This window comes from Marmota flaviventris, chromosome 8 (genome assembly GCF_047511675.1).
Source record: "Marmota flaviventris isolate mMarFla1 chromosome 8, mMarFla1.hap1, whole genome shotgun sequence".
NCBI classification, from domain to species: Eukaryota; Metazoa; Chordata; class Mammalia; order Rodentia; family Sciuridae; genus Marmota; species Marmota flaviventris.
Genome location: NC_092505.1, coordinates 109,919,697 through 109,938,192, shown reverse-complemented (window position 1 = coordinate 109,938,192; position 18,496 = coordinate 109,919,697). Strand labels below are relative to the sequence as shown.

At 41.7% G+C, this 18,496-nt stretch overlaps 1 long non-coding RNA gene across 1 annotated transcript; it reads left to right on the top strand.

Moving 5' to 3' along the window:
* The first annotated feature begins 1,425 nt into the window (after positions 1-1,425).
* Positions 1,426-14,050, top strand: LOC114091219 (uncharacterized). Its single transcript, XR_003582474.2, has 4 exons — positions 1,426-1,519; positions 13,006-13,105; positions 13,555-13,757; positions 14,007-14,050. It is a non-coding gene; the product is annotated as an uncharacterized lncRNA (long non-coding RNA).
* The last annotated feature ends 4,446 nt before the right edge of the window (positions 14,051-18,496 follow it).

Below are 18,496 nucleotides of genomic sequence, written 5' to 3'. Positions count from 1 at the left end.
AGGTGAAGGAGAAGTGGACCACTGACTGGTGAAGAGCACAGAAGGTGGACTCCAGTTTTCAAGGTAAACTGCAATAAGCAATATATTTGGAGACAGCATCATTTCCTTTGTTGGTCTCTGCTTGGAGTCCAGCCACTCTCTCTTCGAAAAGCTCTTTGCTTGAGCCTTACTTTCCTTTCATGTGTAATAAAGTTCTCTTGCATGCTGAGACAATGTGACGGACTCATTTGGACACTGTCTGAAGCTCAGTGCATCTTCAAAAGGTCAGGCAAGCGGTCACTGACAAGAAGCGCTTCCAGACCAGAGGCTGCTTGGCTGTGCTATTCTGACTCCATCACAATAGCACTGGTTGTTCTCTCTGCAAAATGAGGATGTATTCTGAGGTCACTGAGGGACAAATAAGCGATATCTATTTGTGCATGAATGGTATTCCAGTGTGTTCATGCAAACCTTGCTTCATTATCCTTCATTACATGTTAAATTATCCCCAAACACTATAGCTTCAGACAATACATTTTTACACATGCCATACCTTTGTGGTTTGGGAGTTGAGGCATGTGGCTGTGTGGTTCTTCTGCTCCATATGGATTTGAGTGGATTTGCTCAGTGTGATGTGGCTGGTGGCTGGTCTGCCTGGGGCCTTAGTAAGCATGGCTGGAAGACCATGCTCCATTTGGCCCCTCTCTTCAGGGACCTCAGGGCTTTCCAGTGGGTCTTTCCATCAGGGTGTCTAAAGGAGTCTCCTAGAGAAAGGAAGCCAAAGCTGTCAGTCTCTCAAGACAAAATGTGGGCCAGGAATTGCCCCAGCATCACTTCACCACATGCAAAGCTGCCACAGGACCTGCACACACTTGAGGGCTGGGAACAGGATCCAACCTCCTCATGAGAGAAGGACCAGAGAATTTGAGGCCATCTCTAATCTGCCCAAGACCCGCTGGGAAGGAAAGTGCACATGGGTTGGGGTTTGAATTTGCATTTTCCTATACTGATTTGGGGATAAGGGGATCACATTATGTTGCAGGACTGAGGAGGCCGTTCACTTAGTCAACCAAGTGTGAAGATTCTTCTTTATCTTTGGGATAAAAAGGCCAAGTATAAAAGCTGTCAGGGTCTGTTTAAAGAAATCACTAGTGGGAGAACAGCTGCGGCAGGGCAAAACAACAAGGCATAGCATTTTAGGGCAGAAAGTGTTTAAGGTTAAAATACTCTGTTAGTGTGGCTCGAGAAATTACTAGCTGTCAAGTAAATATTGTGAGGAAAGATGGAGGAAAGAACATGCAAGTGTCCTCTGCAAAAAGTGGGGCTGTGGTCACCACTGAGAAAGGAAGATGAGTTAGCAAATGCTCTTGATGACCACGGGAAGAAGGGACGAGGTGGGGAGAGCTGGCCTGTGGCTGGGAGCAGAAAATGGAAGGCCAAGTGAAACTGAGCGGGTAGCAGCTGTAACAGCTACCAACTGAATACACAGAAGGTGAAAAATGGTGGACATCTGTAGGTTTGGCTTCAGGAATGACTGCAGGTAAGTTATAGATTTTGGAACGGATGTGGAGGAAGCAAAGGTGGACCCTATGTGAGGCATGGCAAGAAAAGAGGAAGGCAGCTCTCGAGGAGCAAAGGAGCCAGTAGAACGTGGCTGGTGGAGAGAGGGGGAAGAAGAGGGAGAAGAGTCTAGATGAACCACGGGGTGGAAAGACCAAAATGCAGGAGGCCAGCAGTCCTGCAGTGTTCTGCACAAAGGGCCTGGAAGTAGGTCCACTGGAGGAAGCGAAGGGCCAAGGAGATCACAGCAGTGACATTACCATGCCATCCTTACTATTTTGCTTGGTGTTGTTTTGTTATTATTGCTTCTCAAGAACATTCCAGAACAGCTATTTCAAGGCTTCTCCACCTGCTCTGCTCCAGTCTCATTCACAGCCAGTGACACTGTGACCTGCTCTGTGGAGAACAGGGAGACAAGTGATATGGATCCCACCAACTTCTTATTTCACATCAAAATTACTGTGTACTTATTCTCATTTTAAAATGCCCCTCTTCTCAAGGTATCCCTCCACAGTCACTTCCTCTGGCTCTCCTAGAAACAGCTCTCCATCCACTTCCTCCTCACACGTCCAGGGCCTGCAACTTCCCTCTTTTCTCCCATCCACTTCCTCCTCACACGTCCAGGGCCTGCAACTTCCCTCTTTTCTCCTCTGCTGAACTCATCTTAGTCCCTATTTGCTATTATAGTGAACTATATGTCTTATTTCTCTCATTTTACTACTAAACTTCTTGCACAAGAAGTCTACGTCTTTTCAACCCACCGGTTAAATATTTAAAGTTTTAAAGCAGGAAGAACATCTGTCTTATGCAGAAGAGGAGGCAGAACAATTTACTGTCCCATGGCCATAGATGGAGTTGGTAGAGCCAGGTATGGGCGGAGGGTGAAGAAGGTGCAGATAAGGACGGGGGAAGGGTACGAGGGGTGTTTGTAAAAGGCTCATGAGGATTCTATCCCCAAGAAAGAGAAACAGGCAGTGGGGAGAGTCGCAGTCATGGGGAGGAAGACCATACTGAATGTGATAGTGTGGAAAGTAAAAAGTATATAAAAAGCAACACTCATGCATGTGCGCGCACACGCGAGAAACAGGCTAAGGGAATTGTGGGCCTGTGTGTGCGTACCTTTAGGTGTGTGTGCAGATGTGTACAAAAATGACACTAGTTGTGAAATTGTTCTCAGTTTGAAAGAAATTATAAATATAGACCATATATAATAAATATTGTATCACTTAATTTCCTCCAAGTCTGCTCCAACCCTGACCTGGTTTCCCTGTTTTGAGAAGCAGAGGAGAAGTGCAGGGTTCATCTCCATGCCCAGTCTTTCCCCTGCTAGCACGACATGGAAGTCTGGAAGGTGAACCTGTGTGCAGAAAGTGAAGCAGGGTCTCAGATCTCTAGACCTCCGTGGTTTTCTCTCATGACATAAGCACGTACGGACTCTTGGAATCGTGGGCAGCAGGGCTCCTCCGAGGGCTTGCCGCCCACCCTGGGCATCACCTGGGAGCAGCACACAGATTTTCTAAAATTTGTTTCCTCTCCAGCTTGCCCAAGACAATTCGTGTCCCACTCCCCCAGACAGACACAAACTCACACGTGCCCCCAAGGAGCTCCAGGATGACGGGCGTCGCCTCTCTAAGGACTAGCGACACTTCCCAGCAGGTTTGGCTTCTGGCCCTACAAACATCCTTGAGCGTTCTGACCAGACAAGGGAGTCTGGCTGGGCTGGAGGGAGGGTGGGACCTGTGAGCCCGACTGTCCGTGTGAAGCAGCAACAAGCAGGACAGAAACACTTGCAGACAAGGGCTACGTGGGTTCCCCCTGTCTCCCTCGAATCTGGCAGAGGTACCCCAGGTACCTCTTGGCAGCCCATGAGGAGCCAGATGTCTGCCAGGCTAGAGATACTCCTGCCTTTTATATTTCCAGCCACACCAACACCCAGGAAGAGCGCACCCCCACGGAAGGACCACTTCCTTTCTAGAAAGCCATGTGAACCAGACCAAAAAATTTGGGTTCCAGGACTCGATATAGTTGCTCTATATACTTGGGGACAGTCCTTATCTGAGTTTCTCATTTAAGTCTGCTCAGGGCTTTCTGTGGTCAGGTCTGGCTGGCAGTGGCCACCACAGGGAGGGGAGGACATGAAAAAGATGCCTTCTTGGGAAGGGGGGAGGGAAAATACAGAAGAAACACACATTAATATGGCAGGAGCTTCTGCCAAACATATGCAAATATCCTTTATGATGGAGTGGGAGCAAATTGGACCAGGCATGTGGACACATCCTGACAAATGGACCACGGCCCTTGGACATGTTTGATTTCTGCTTTTCAAATTATAGTTTCCAAATATCCTGAGTGAGGTTTAGGACAAAGACACAACTTCCATTCAGACAGTTGGATTTATAGAATCAACAAATGGGACTTACTCAAACTAAAAAGTTTTTTCTCAGCAAAAGATACAATAAGAGAGGTAAATAGAGAGCCTACAACCTGGGAACAAATCTTTACTCCTCATACTTCAGATAGAGCCCTAATATCCAGAGTATACAAAGAGCTCAAAAAATTAGACAATAAGAGAACAAACAACCCAATCAACAAATGGGCCAAGGACCTGAACAGACACTTCTCAGAGGAGGACATACAGTCAATCAACAAGTACATGAAAAAATGCTCACCATCTCTAGCAGTCAGAGAAATGCAAATCAAAACCACCCTAAGATACCATCTCACTCCAGTTAGATTGGCAGCCATTATGAAGTCAAACAACAACAAGTGCTGGCGAGGATGTGGGGAAAAGGGTACACTTGTACATTGCTGGTGGGACTGCAAATTGGTGCAGCCAATTTGGAAAGCAGTATGGAGATTTCTTGGAAAGCTGGGAATGGAGCCACCATTTGACCCAGCTATTCCCCTTCTCGGTCTATTCCCTAAAGACCTAAAAAGAGCATGCTACAGGGACACTGCTACATCGATGTTCATAGCAGCACAATTCACAATAGCTAGACTGTGGAACCAACCTAGATGCCCTTCAATGGATGAATGGATAAAAAAAATGTGGCATTTATACACAATGGAGTATTACTCTGCATTAAAAAATGACAAAATCATAGAATTTACAGGGAAATGGATGGCATTAGAGCAGATTATGCTAAGTGAAGCTAGCCAATCCCTAAAAAACAAATGTCAAATGTCTTCTTTGATATAAGGAGAGTAGCTAAGAACAGAGTAGGGTCGAAGAGCATGAGAAGAAGATTAACATTAAACAGGGATGAGAGGTGGGAGGGAAAGGGAGAGAGAAGGGAAAATGCATGGAAATGGAAGGAGACCCTCAGAGGTATACAAAAGTACATACAAGAGGAAGTGAGGGGAAGGGGAAAAATAATACAAGGGGGACAAACGAATGTCAGTAAAGGGGGCAGAGAGAGAAGAGGGGAGGGGAGGGGAGGGGAGGGGAGGGGAGGGGGGATAGTAGAGGATAGGAAAGACAGCAGAATACAACAGACACTAGTATGGCAATATGTAAATCAATGGATGTGTAACTGATGTGATTCTGCAATCTGTATATGGGGTAAAAATGGGAGCTCATAACCCACTTGAATCAAATTGTGAAATATGATATATCAAGAACTATGTAATGTTTTGAACAGCCAACAATAAAAAAAAAAAAAAATTGAAATAAAAAAAAAAAAAAAAAAAAAAAAAAAAGAAATTTCTTTTACTCCTCTATTTCAGGAATTCATTTCTGGCATAATATAATGTCTTATCCTGAGACTGAGTTTTGCTCACTAAAGGAAATATTGTTTAAAAGCATAATTAACTGGAATTGTATACTGGGATATTGGCTACAATCATCACTCAATTAATATCATGTTTTTTTTCTTTGAAAACAGCAAAGTGTGATATATGAGATCTCTGTAGGACCTTTATCGTGGAACATTTAAGGAAATAATCAATAGAGATCAGTTGCCAAACTCAAATATTTATCTACAGGCAAAGTGGCTATTGCTAGCACCCTTCTGTAATTAAAACACTTCTTTTCACTTGTAATAAAGCAACAATCATTTATAATATAGCCCATGGGAAGATGGTTTAACGTATTCCCTGCTCTCAGGAAGGGATGGTTCAGAGTCCCCTCCAAGAGGTTATGGGCCAAGCTATATAGGCAATGACCAAATAGACTCCATATCATGTAAGAAATGCTTCTCCCATGGGAAAGCCCCACTTCTGTACCCATTAATAGCATAGCATACTTGGCAACATAAAGTATAAAATCTTATACAATGTAAAATTGTTCTCTTTGGTTTCCATTTTTCTTGGGCAATGTACCTTGTCAGAGACTGATTGTCTAGATGTTAGTACCCATTTTCTAATTCCTTATCAACTAGGGCCATTTTGACCCACTTCCCTTCTGCTTGCTTGCTGCCATGCCACTCTGGAAAGTCCGGTGTAGGCCAGTAGTAGACTTCTCAACAGCAGTGATAGGTCCAGGGAATGGTGTAAAAATCTGTTTAAACTGTTGAGAAAAATAAATGTCAACCTATAATTGTTAACTTTGCTAAATTTTTAAGGGATGAATATTAAATACCCTTTCAGACATTAAAAACCAAAAATAAATTTGTGATCACTAGCTAAATTATAAAAAATATTGTAATATTGAGGAGAGGGTCATACAACTCTGAATATATTGAAAACCATTGAATGATATACTTATTGTGTATAAACATGGGAATTACAGTATGTAAAGAGAGTTGAAAACTGCAACCCCCCCCACCTGGAACCCTAGAATGTGACCTCAGTTAGAAACAGGGTCTTTGTAGATGTAATTAGGTCAAGATCTCAATATGAAATCCTTCTGGATTTGCGGTGGACCTTAAACTCATAAAAGAATAGGACATGGAGAGACACAGAGAGAGAACCACATGAGGAAGGAGGCAGCCTCGGAGAGATGCAGCCTCGGAGAGATGCAGCCACAAGCCAAGGAGTGCCAGAAGTTACTGGAAGCTGAACGAGGCCAACAAGGGTCCTCTCTTAGAGCCTTCAGAGGGAACACAACCCTGCCAAGGCCTTGATTCCAGACTTCCAATTATTCTCTGCAAATGTGAGAGAATTATTTCTATTGTTTTAAGTAACCAGTTTTGTAGCAATTTGTTATAATATTCCTAGAAAACTAATATATGCATCTGAACTATATCTCAATAAAGTTAACATATATGAATCCTGAATAAGAATGCAAGTTGTCCAAAAGTAAATTCTAAGATGCAAAAAGGGTTGGTGAGTAAGAAATCTGGAAAAATCATAGGTAAATCTGGAAAAAAAATGGATGATATAAATCTGATTTGAATGATTAAATTAAGACAGAACACAAATATTTAGCAAAATTAGCATGTGAGAACAAGGATGTGATAGTAGCTAAATGTTCTAAAATATTTGTGTTTGTGAGGAAGAATAAGATAGTGAAAATTTTAGGAGCTAATGTAAGTTCTCATGTAAAGATTGTAAGGTTAATCATGAAATGGATAGAATTGAATATGCAAGTTTCAGAACTGTAACAGAAGATAATAATTAAAAGTTAAACTTAACAAAAGAAGAAAGAGGGAAAAAAAAGTCTAAAGTTTCCAGTTAGATGACACCCACTTGGATTAAAAAAAAAAAAAAGATCTATTATATTCTCTTCAGGAGAAATCTCCAAAACAAAAAGCACAAAGAGTTAAAATGAAAAGATAGAAATAGCCATAGAGTGACTTACTGCTCTAGTTTTAAGTATGCTTGATTATGTTTGAAAATGTTCATAATAAAATGCCCAAGTCAAGGGAAGCAACAGCACTGCAGAGTTGATTGGCAGATATTTAAATCATCGCGAGAGTCCTCTGGAAACAAATTTATGCCAGGGAATAAAGAGCGATAGATAATTTTCTAGAAAAACATAACTTAGTAAAACCCAGTCAAGTGTGAGAATCCTTAAGAGTCACATGGCTTCTGAGGAAATTACAACCCCAGACAAAATAGCCTCACAAAGGAAACACAAGACACCAGCATATTTATTAGTGAGTCCCATTAAGCCTTTTTGGAGGAGTTGGTTCCAATTTTTTAAAACTTTCCTGGAGAATACATAAAGTGATTACTTTTCAACTTGTATACGGCCAAGAGGCTCTGAAACTAAAATCAGACTGGGAGACTACAATAAAAGGAAATTACAGGGCAGTCTGTTTCTCACATAAGGACACTTATTCAAAATATCCCCAACAAAATACTAACAGAATCCAACAAAGTAAAAATGGTAGTGTCAAGATACAAGAGCATATTCAAGTTGTGTATGTCCCAGAGAATAGCCTGTGCTCAAAACTGGGCTCCTGGAGTTTCCAATCTGTCGTCGGAGCCCTCAAGGCCACCAAGGCTGTCTGGTTTCTCTCTCTGCTTATTCTTTTGCTGGGAAAGTCCCTCTGTTTGGATGAGCTCTTTGTGCCCAGCTCATGCCAGGAGTAGAAATGAAGAGAAGAAACAGCTGGAGAGGGCAGTCGGCATTTCCACAGGGTAAAGCACTCTTGTGTGTCTGGGATTTTTAGTTCGTACCATTCTCCATTTGTGCTGCTTCTTGGAATTCACCTGGATGAGGGCATTACTACTTACTCATACATGTCTTCAGTGGACATTGTTTTCAGTATTTAGCTATTATAAATAATGTCACTGTGAATACTTGGTGCCTGTCTCCTGACGTACATGTTGGGGACATGCCTAGGAGTGGAATTTCTGAGAGGTAGGATGTATGTATTTTAACCTGGGTGATGTCAAACGGTTTTCCAAATTGTTGACAAATTTATATTCCCGTAAGTCTTGATGGTGCCTGAAATCCCAGTGGTTCAGGAAGCTGAGTCAGGAAGATCCCGAGTTCAGAGTCAGCCTCAGCAACTGCAAGAAGCTAAGCAACTCAGTGAGACCCTGTCTCTAAATAAAATACAAAATAGGGCTGGGATGTGGCTCAGAGGTTGAGTACCTCTGAGTTCAATCCCTGGTAGCCCCCATCTCCAAAATCATATTCCCACTGGCAGAATGTGACATTTTTTTTGTTGTTTTAATTTTACCCATTCCTATAAATGCACTCATTATGGCTCTAATTTGCATTTCCTTGGCTATAGTGATGCTGGGAATCTTTTCTATTTACTGGATGTTTGGATTTTTTTTTTAACTTCTTCTTCAAGCCCCCTTTCCATTTTTCTGTAGCCATCTCTTTTAAATTGTTTAATGGGCGCGTGGCTGTGGCTCAGCGGGAGAGTGCTCACCTCACACTTGTGAGACCCTGGTGTTCAAGCCTCAGCACCACATAAAAATAAATAAGTAAAATAAAGGTATTGTGTCCAACTACAACTAAAAAAATAAATATTAAAAAAATTGTTTAATGGAAGCTTTTCATGTAGTCTTGATGTGAACCCTTGGCTAGATTTGTATTTTCTTTCATTCTATAACTTGTGCTTGTATTCTTTGATGGTGTTATTGATTAAGTGAATTTCTTCGTTACAATTCACTTGATCACTTTTAACCTTTTTAGAGTTTCCTTCTTCATTGAACTAGTTGAAAAATGTTGAATAGAACAGGGACAGCAGACATCCTTGTGTTGCTCTCAATTTCTAAAGGAAAACTTAATATTCTACTGTTACCTACCGTGTTTGTTCTACACAATGTTCCCCAAGTGAGGTTAAGAATCTGGGGGCCCTTTCTCCAGAGATACGAAGTCAGCAAGGATGACGTGATGCACCTCAAACCTGAAGAAATTTTGGTCTAAAGAATCAGTTTTCTCCTTGAAGCATGGAAATGCGCAGTTAGTATCCAAGCTTGCAAAAGCACTTCCTCTCTGACCTTGCAGATGTGTGGCCCCGTGATGATCCTCCTCTAGCAACCACTTCCTAGGCCCCTTTGAAATTTGGCAAATTTCTATGGAAAAAGCCCCCCTTTCTCAGGCCCCATTTGTCCCCCTCTCTCGTTGAGGATGGGCTCATTCACATTCACGATTTCTTATTCACACAGTGCTGGAAATGCACTCTGGAGCAGCAATGAATGTATTCAAACATCTGATCCCAAGCAGAGATTACACCAGAGAGGGCTCATGGGCTTGTGCTTACTTCTCTTGCCCTGTGATATTAAGATGCTCTCCAGCTGTGTTCAATCAGTATTTATTTCTTTTTGCATTTGAATGTAGTCCCAACTTGGAGACAAAGGGCTAAGAAGTGTTTTCTAAAATTGATCAGGGGGAGAATTTACTAACTAATCTCATGGCTCCTGTCCTTGGACCTGTTCTCCAGGCCATTGCAGTAATCCACAAATTCTTGCTACCACCTGATACTCAAGTATAAAGCATTAAAGTGTTGATTGCAAAGTTTTTGTTTTTCAGGGGTCATGGAAGGGTTAGGACATCCTGGATCTGGATTTCATTCTTTTCTGGACTTCCTGTGTAATTCTATGCTTCTCCGTCTGCACTTAGGGCGCCCATAGAATAAAGGAGAGATTTAGTTGCTTGCTTTCTTTGAGATGTGGCTGTGTTTCTCACAGCAATTGTCCAGTAGCGGTGAGCAGGTGCCCATGTGAAGACAGTTCCTTCCCACCACACCAGGATGGGTTTGGAACAAGCTATTTAGGAGAGCATGCTTTGCAAGCAAGCACACCTTCAACTTAGAAGCAAGCAAGTCTTACCCCGAAGATTCTGTGATATTTACTTTGCAAGTCTTTTGAACTAAAGTATCTGCTTCTGGAGGATGAGGATGGGAGCTTAACGGTGAGGTGCTGTTTTTCACTGTCCAACAAGGGTTCCCCCGTGTCCCTCCCAACTTCATAGAACAGACCCTTCTTTATACGTCCCAATCTCTGAGAATAGGAATGAGGCTTTGTCTTGGCAATGGAAGCCCCTGAATCCACTCCCCCATGTTCCTCTGAACAGAGATTGTTTCAGAGGGAGCTTAATGACATCGGTAGACAAATGAGGCTCCTCAGGATATTTCTATTGAGACTAGGATAGAAAGCTGTGTTTTGACTTTGTGGGCCCCCTGCTGGAAGGACATGGATGTGAGCTGTCCAGCAGTCATCTTCCTTGGGAAGCGGAGGGACTGCTGGAGATGGGGAGAAGGAGGTCCTGCTCAGAGCGAAGTGTCTCGATGCCCTGGTCCTCGGTATACCATGATCAAGGCTGGGACTGTTCCTTTCCTTTCCAGATATATCCCAGTAGATTTATTAACTTGTTTATTTTACCTTTGGCTAGTTGAATTTGGATCTGTGTTCTTTGAAACTGAAAACTTCCTCATTAAAATAAGCATCAACAACAACAAATAGAAGAAATAGAGATTTTATAAATCGTACAAAAACTTAGCCATCCTTTAAACTATGTAAAGGAATCTTCTGGAGATTCTGCAGGCCAAGGCAATTCCCTTTCCCCGTGGTTTCCTGTCAACACCCCTTCAGTCCTGATGTAGCTAATACTGATGAATTGTTATTTCTTGAACAGGGAAATAAGGGGGTCATCCTATTGTTGAGGGAGATCCCAGAAAGACAGTCTTTCCAAAGTCTTCTATAACTTGGCTACACTGTTGTGTTAAACATAGGAAGCAAAAAATCAGTATGGAGATGGGAAGATCTTTCTTTCTTAAGGGGGAGAATTCCAGAGTAGTCAAATCAATTTTTTTTTTTCAGTTTTGTACAACCATGATTCCTCCCTTAATTTTTAACACTTCAGGAGGAATTTTGCAATTAACATCAGAGAGGCTATTTCACTGACTATAAGTCAAACTGGTAAGGGCAGGGTGCTGCTTGTCATATGTCCTGGGACACTGTTGGGAATGAAAAGGGGGCTTCCGTTAGTAGCTAGACCTGGAACCACCGGCGTACACCAAGAACTTGGTGGGGAGAGGCGATGCGTGGTCAGCTAGCCAGAGATGACAGACTCTTTCCCGACTTGTGTTTTTTTTAAAAAAACTGCTTCCACATTGAGTTGCCTGGGAAACTTTTTAAAAATGCAGAAACTATGTCTCCCCATTCAGAGATTATGATCAAATTGTCTGGAGTTGGATCTTGGAATTTTACTTATAAAACAAGAATCCTTCTGGTGATTCTAATGTGGACCCAGGTTTGAGGACACTGACGCCGTCTGTTGAGTTTTACTGGTTCAGTTTTTACACCATTCTGAAAACCTGAGACTCAAAGGCTAAGATCTGGCCTCTCTTCTTTCATTAGAGAAGTATGTGATTTTAAACAAAAAAAAATTGTGATTTTATTTTGAAAAGAGAGGCTTAGTCTGAAATAGCCCTGAGACCTGTTGAACTCCAATATTCAATAAACCTGATCCTTTTGAAGAATTCTTCTTTCAAGGGATTAAAAACTCCTGGAACCAGAACCTACTTCCCCAGTATTAGGTCATGCCAGGACATGGCTCAGAGGAAGGATAAATCAAGTTCCTTTCTTAAAAGCCAAGGTTTGTGGTATAAAGACGTGAGAGAACACACCCACACACTAATTCCAGTGCCCTGGAGAGTCTCTGGGTGCTGTCTTGCCAGCTGGGAGGGTGGGAGGCTGCAGCCCGCAGGGCGATTATGTCATGGTCCAGTCGAATCCGGCTCAGCAACCACTACCAGAATGCTGAAGGACGGGGTTACTCTCCCCAGAAAGAATTTTTATGGTAGCTTACAGTGAGGAGGCCTGCATGGGGTGTCTCCTTAGTGACCTAAGTCAGTGTGCTCCTCTGTCTGTAGAAGGAGGCCCAAGGACATGCAGCTCCTCTGAAACAGACGGCTCAGGCCGACTGGTGAGTAGTTTGTCAGGTCATTTTACAATGTGATTTCTCATTCCCTTTATGGATAAGCTCCTTTAAGGCCTCGATGGATGCTGGCATCCTCTCCTCTGTGTGCTCCTCTTGCTCCTGCAGCAGGTAGAGGGTTGGACCTGCCCCTTCCACACCACTCCAAGGCACCTTCTCCTCAGGCTCACCAGTAGCAATCCTGCCTTCCCCTTCCTCCACAGAGAAGTCCCCAACAAATGAAGATGGGAGGGGCCACCTCTGGACTCAGAGCTCATCTTGGATAGCCTCTCTGTCCCAAACTGATTTTAGTTCCTACTGGATCTTCACAATCCCTCAAGATTCATAGTGCCCAAGTGTCCCTTTTCTCTGAATCTCAGCCTGTGAGATCCCTCCAAAGGGATCCATGTTGCAAAATAATGTTCTGTGTAGATTTGTCAAGTTATATATAATATATCCACATACACAATGGAATATTACTCTGCCATAAATAAGAATGAAATTATGGCATTTGCCGGCAAATGAATTGGAACTGGAAACTATCATGCTAAGTGAAATAAGCCAGTTCCCCCCCAAACCAAGAGCTGAATGTTCTCTGTAGTATGTGGATACTAACACACAATAAAGGGAGAAGAGAAAATAGAAGTTCATTGGATAGACAGAGGAATGAAGGGAAGAGAGGTGGGGATAGCACAGAAAAGACAGTGGAATGAATAACCACTTCCCTATGTTCATATATGAATACCCGACCAAAGAAACTCCACATCATGTACCACCACGAGGATGGGAAGTTCCACTCAGGTATGTATAGTATGTCAAGGCACTCTACTGTCAGGAATACGTAAAAGGAACAAGTAGAAAAATTAAAAAGAGGCCATTTGATGAAATAAAGGTGGTTTAAATAAGCCAGAGATTTCCAAGTTTTCGAAGCCCAAAGGGAAATTTACTAAGCAAGAGCCGAGAAGCTGATGGATGTTGGCTGGGCTCTGCCATCTTCCCTGCAGTCTTCTGCAGATGCCACAGCTGTTCCCTGCAGCTCGTGACAGACACTCTGAAGGTGCACATCAGCACCGAGCCCCAAGCTGCACACTTGTTAGAGGTTCAGGGACTGGGGGCCCTTTGTGCCAGTACCTTTTCTTTTTCTTTAAAGGAAGTGCAAATTCCGATTTGTTGTTGTTGGAAGTAGTGATAAAGTGCATTTGTTATCATTTTGTAGGCAAATGTTCAGCTTTTAAAATTATTTTTTGCAGGTTTCCTAGGATGATTTCAATTTAAGCAAGATGGTTCAGGAATCCCGTCACTTCCAGCCCACTCCCATTCTCCTGCCCACCCACCCATTTCCACCACTATTTCCAGAAAGGAGGCAGGGGGAGGATCCGGCAAAGGCTGGACCTCGGTGTACCGGAGACTGGACAGAGAAAGAAGCATTTCTGGATCTGGGATGGAAGGGGAGGTGATTTATTGAATTACTTTTTCTTTTGTTTCCCTACTCCCTTGGTTTGGAAAATGAACGGCTCTAGTGGGTGTGGAATTTGAGAGGACCAGAGAGGAAGGCCAGCATGCTCACTGAGGTGCCTTCCTGGGTGGCTAGAAACGGAGGCTCCTCACTGTCTCTGCAGAGGTTTAATCGGGGAATATCCAGCCAACCTTTTCTTACCATTTGGACACTGCATCTCCTTTTCTTTCTCTGTTTTCCTTGCAGTGCTGGGGAGTGAATCCAGGACCTGGTACACGCAGGGCAAGGGGCTCTGCCGCTGAGCTACCCCCAGCCCCTGAGGATGCATTGTGACAGGCACAACCCTGGACTGGCATCTCTTGGGCTACAGCCCCACAGGGTGGGGCTTCATCTCTTCATCTGGTTACAGGAATTAACTGTGTTAAATAAAAGCGCAAAGACAAAAAGGCCTTTGGTGCTCCTGTTTTTCTCGCATGTTTTCAGCATCTTGATGAATCTCTGTTTAAAGCTGTAAAATATCTTCCCTTCCTTTAATATTGTTTTTTTTTTTTTTTTGTCTAAACTCCAAACATTTTGTGAACATCAAGCAACTCATATTCTCTGAGCATTCCTGGAAACAATCTTCCATTGTAAAAGTAACACAATCGTGTTGGAGAATATTCATACAAATAGATGGCTCCATGACAGCGTGTGCTCCAACACAGGCCACCACCACCGAGCACGGTGCTCCTTCCCCCATCACTATGTTAAGCACTACCCCAGGGAAAGACGCAGAGCCCCCAACATAGGGGCCTGGGACGGAGCATGTGACCCTTAGTAGCTATTTGTCTACTTTAGGACTGTGTGTCAGGATCAGACTGTCAACTAGGTTCTTGTTAATATCTGTTAAATTCTTTTTTTTTTTAAGAGAGAGAGAGAAAGAGAGAGAGAGAATTTTAATATTTATTTTTTGGTTTTCGGCAGACACAACATCTTTGTTTGTATGTGGTGCTGAGGATTGAACCCGGGCCGCACACATGCCAGGCAAGTGTGCTACCGCTTGAGCCACATCTCCAGCCCCGTTAAATTCTTAAATAGATTTTTTTTTTTGAACCCAGGGATGCTTAACACTGAGCCACATCTTCAGTCCTTTTTATTTATCGATTTATTTTTATTTTGAGACAGGACCTTGCTCAGTTGCTGACATTGGCCTTGAACCTGTGACCCTCCTGCCACAGCCTCTTGAGTCACCAGATTACAGGCATGAGCCACCACACTTGGCTAAAATCTGTTAAATTCTGGAAGTTCAGGGACAAACTAAATTTATAACTAGGAAAAAAATGCTAATTTGTAGGGTACTAATTAAAAGTTTTAAGTGAAATGCCATTCTGATGTTCCTGTTTGAGCTTGTGTTGCTGAGTGTCTGCCCCCTACAGTCCTGTCAGTGCAACAGGCTGGGGTGCCAATACACAGGTCAGGAGGTCTCTGTATCACCATGTAGGCAAAGGTTTTGGAGAAGGCAGAGAAAGCCTTTTTTACTCTTTCTGGGGCATATTTCCTCATTCAAAAAAATGCAATTGAAGTAGATGTTGGTTGTATTCTGGCCACACCTTCTGTAGAGTTGAGAATTTTTGGTTCTCTTCACTTAGCATGGAGTTATTCTTAGAAGTGCCTTTGGGGCTGATAAGATACATTGTGTATGGCTGTGGTCTTCTGAACTTTTCCTTACACATCTGTGGAAAGAGTTTTGAAAAACTATATATCCTCTTGCACATTTAAAACTTATCATAATTATACTAATAATAAAAAATTTAATTTTCAGTATAAACATTGCTGTTTTAAAGTGCAGCTTATAAAATTGCATTCAATATAGCAGTGAGTTCCTTCCTATACTTCATTCAAAAATATGCAACCAAAATTTTCAAACCAGGTATTTCACTGGTATCTTTGTTTTTGTATTTTCATTCTTACTACAGAAATGTACCCTAATTTAACAAATCTTATGCTTAAATCATTTATTAATTATCTTATTACTTAGCAGTAAAATGTGTACCATTTTGGAAAATAATTTTTGAATATTTATACGTGCAGGGTCTCCTATTCAAACTTGTCTTTTAGATTGAGTTCGTTGGAGTCATTAGTACAAAAGTGATTGAAATGGCATAAATGTAAGTTTTGATAATCATTAAATGAATGTATGTTTTGTGGGGACAGGTAGAAACTAGCAATCAGCTCGCATAGCCATGGGTGAGCACTACTTATTGCTAGAAGGGTTGGGCATTAATTCTTCATTACTTCTCATCTTTCCAGATCAAAAGATGGTGTTCACTCAAATAAGTAGGTAGGAATGGAAGCTCAGTGATAGCCACGTCACTGTTCTTTGGCCATCTTGGGTCATATGCAAAACAGCGTATGAAAAACAGTACATATATATATCTATATATAGATATATATATATATTCTCTGTAATGGTTGAGTTGTGTGTCAAGCCAACAGGCTGTGGTGCGCACTCTTTTGTTCAGTCACTAGCGTAGACATTGCTGTGAACATATCTGTGGAGTGATTAACACACCAGTAGCCTTTGGGTTGAGCAGATCACCTTCCACAATGTGAGTGGCCTCGTCCATCAGGTGAAGGCCATCAGACCAGCGACAGGATCCTGAGGAGAAGCAATTTTCCTGAACACTGTAATATCAAAACAGAAATCTCACCTGGGTTTCCAGCCTGCTGACCCGTTCCATAGGTTTTGCATTAAAGACTGCAGTATCAGCCCTTCCTGAATTTCCAGCCTACTAGCCAGCATTAGGAAATTTGAGCTTATCAGTGCCATTGCTTGAGCCAATTCCTTACAATAAATCTCTAGGTCTATGTCTAAGTCTATGTCTATGTCTATTTTGTTGCAGATCTAGCTCCTATTAGCTCTATTTCTCTGTATGACCCTAATCAACATAATTTGTTATCAAAAGTATTTGAATAATGTATCATTGGACAATAGCATTACTCTTTAGTTTTTTTAAAGAAGAAATCAAGTACTCCCTGATAGCAGAACATGATTTGCTATCTCGTCTTAACTTTCTTAACACCTATGCCAACATTTCAAATAGTGTCATGCATCCTTCAGCAGTTTTTATATCCCTAAGGCAATTTTCTTTCATGAAGCAGAAAGAGGACAATTGTGAAAGGGAATCATTTTAAATGGATTTAACTCTTTAAAACTATCTTTGCTCCAATAGCCCTTGGTAAGTGTTAGGAAGCCTCAGGTCTGTAACCCAGTTTTAAAACTGCTATTATAAATCATCTTGCTGTATATACCTAAATACTTTTGATTGATATTTATTTATTAATGTATTTTAACTATGGGGGAAATAAAATGCTTTAAATGACTGAACTCAGAAATAAGGAAAAATATCAATGATGATCAATCATTTGGATACTGGGTTATCCAAATGATACTAAATTATGGATTGATTTTATTGATATTCAATCAAATACATTTCAACAAAACTAGAGCACTTTGGTCCTTAGGGTGCATTTGTAGCTAAATCATACATGTGCATATATTTCTATTTAATCTGTCAATCTCAAAAGAGTGATGCTCAATATTTATTGTTACTAAGAGATTGTACCAAGCTTTGATTTGGAATGAGTGATTTGGAACAGTATCTAATACTCTCTTCTAGGTCTTGCTGGGAAAAAGGGGTAAAATTTCATGACACTTAGTCCAAGTACGTCTATGCCCAGGGCTCCTTCCAAACTAGGCATAGTGCTTGGTGGATGATAGGGACTTTGTTATTGTTTATTGAATTGATTGAGTGTCCAAAAATGTGGTTATATTTAAAAGTGAGCAATGTATTTCATCAACATAAATATTTTTATAGATTGTTGAGAAGGGTGATAGAACATGATGGGACACAGGTTGAGTAAAAGGGCCCACCATTAGCAGAAGATTGACACTACTCAGCCCTTCTATTTCATTTAGATCATTTACTTGTACCAATATTGCAGGCTATTCCTATTAGTAAGACATATTGCTAATAAACTTTAAGAAATGGAATCTAGATGGTTCTGTGTGAATGAGCATGTGGGTGTTCAGCCGGTCCCATCTGCAGGACACTTATTCCCCCTTAGCTCAACTCACTCTTCCGGAAGGAGGAACTGACCTCTTCACAAAATTCTGTGGCAGTGTCAGTCAAGGTGACCTTGCCAGTCAACGTTTGAGGCAACATCTGAAATTTCCTCATTCTTAAAATACAATATTTAAAACTGAATATTCTTTTGAGGTTTGGTGTGGTGAGTAGAAAATTTTTAACATTTGCCTGTGTGTGTGTGTGTGTGTGTGTGTTTGGTATAGTGCATAAAACCAAAAAGAATAAAATTTGTCAATTTTCAGAAAATGATATCTTATTTCATAGACTTGAATAGCAATTATATGATACTATAAGTTGGGAAGGATGAGGTTTCCCACCTTCTAGTTTCACCATGTACAGGGCCCATTTCTAGGTTGGGAGAAAATGCCAATAAAATCTCTTCTCCTACTCAAAAGTCATACAAAGCTTTTTGGAGTCACCTCAGTTGGGAGGGCAGTGGAACGACATTCCTCACATCTGTAGAGCTGCTGCCTGCTTTACAATGAAAAACAAACAAACAAACACAAACCTCTCTTTGTGACATTACTGTTGGATTTCTGGAACTCAGCTTGACAAACTCTTCTCAGGCTGAACAGAGAGGGCTGGTAAGGGTCATGATCTCACATTAAG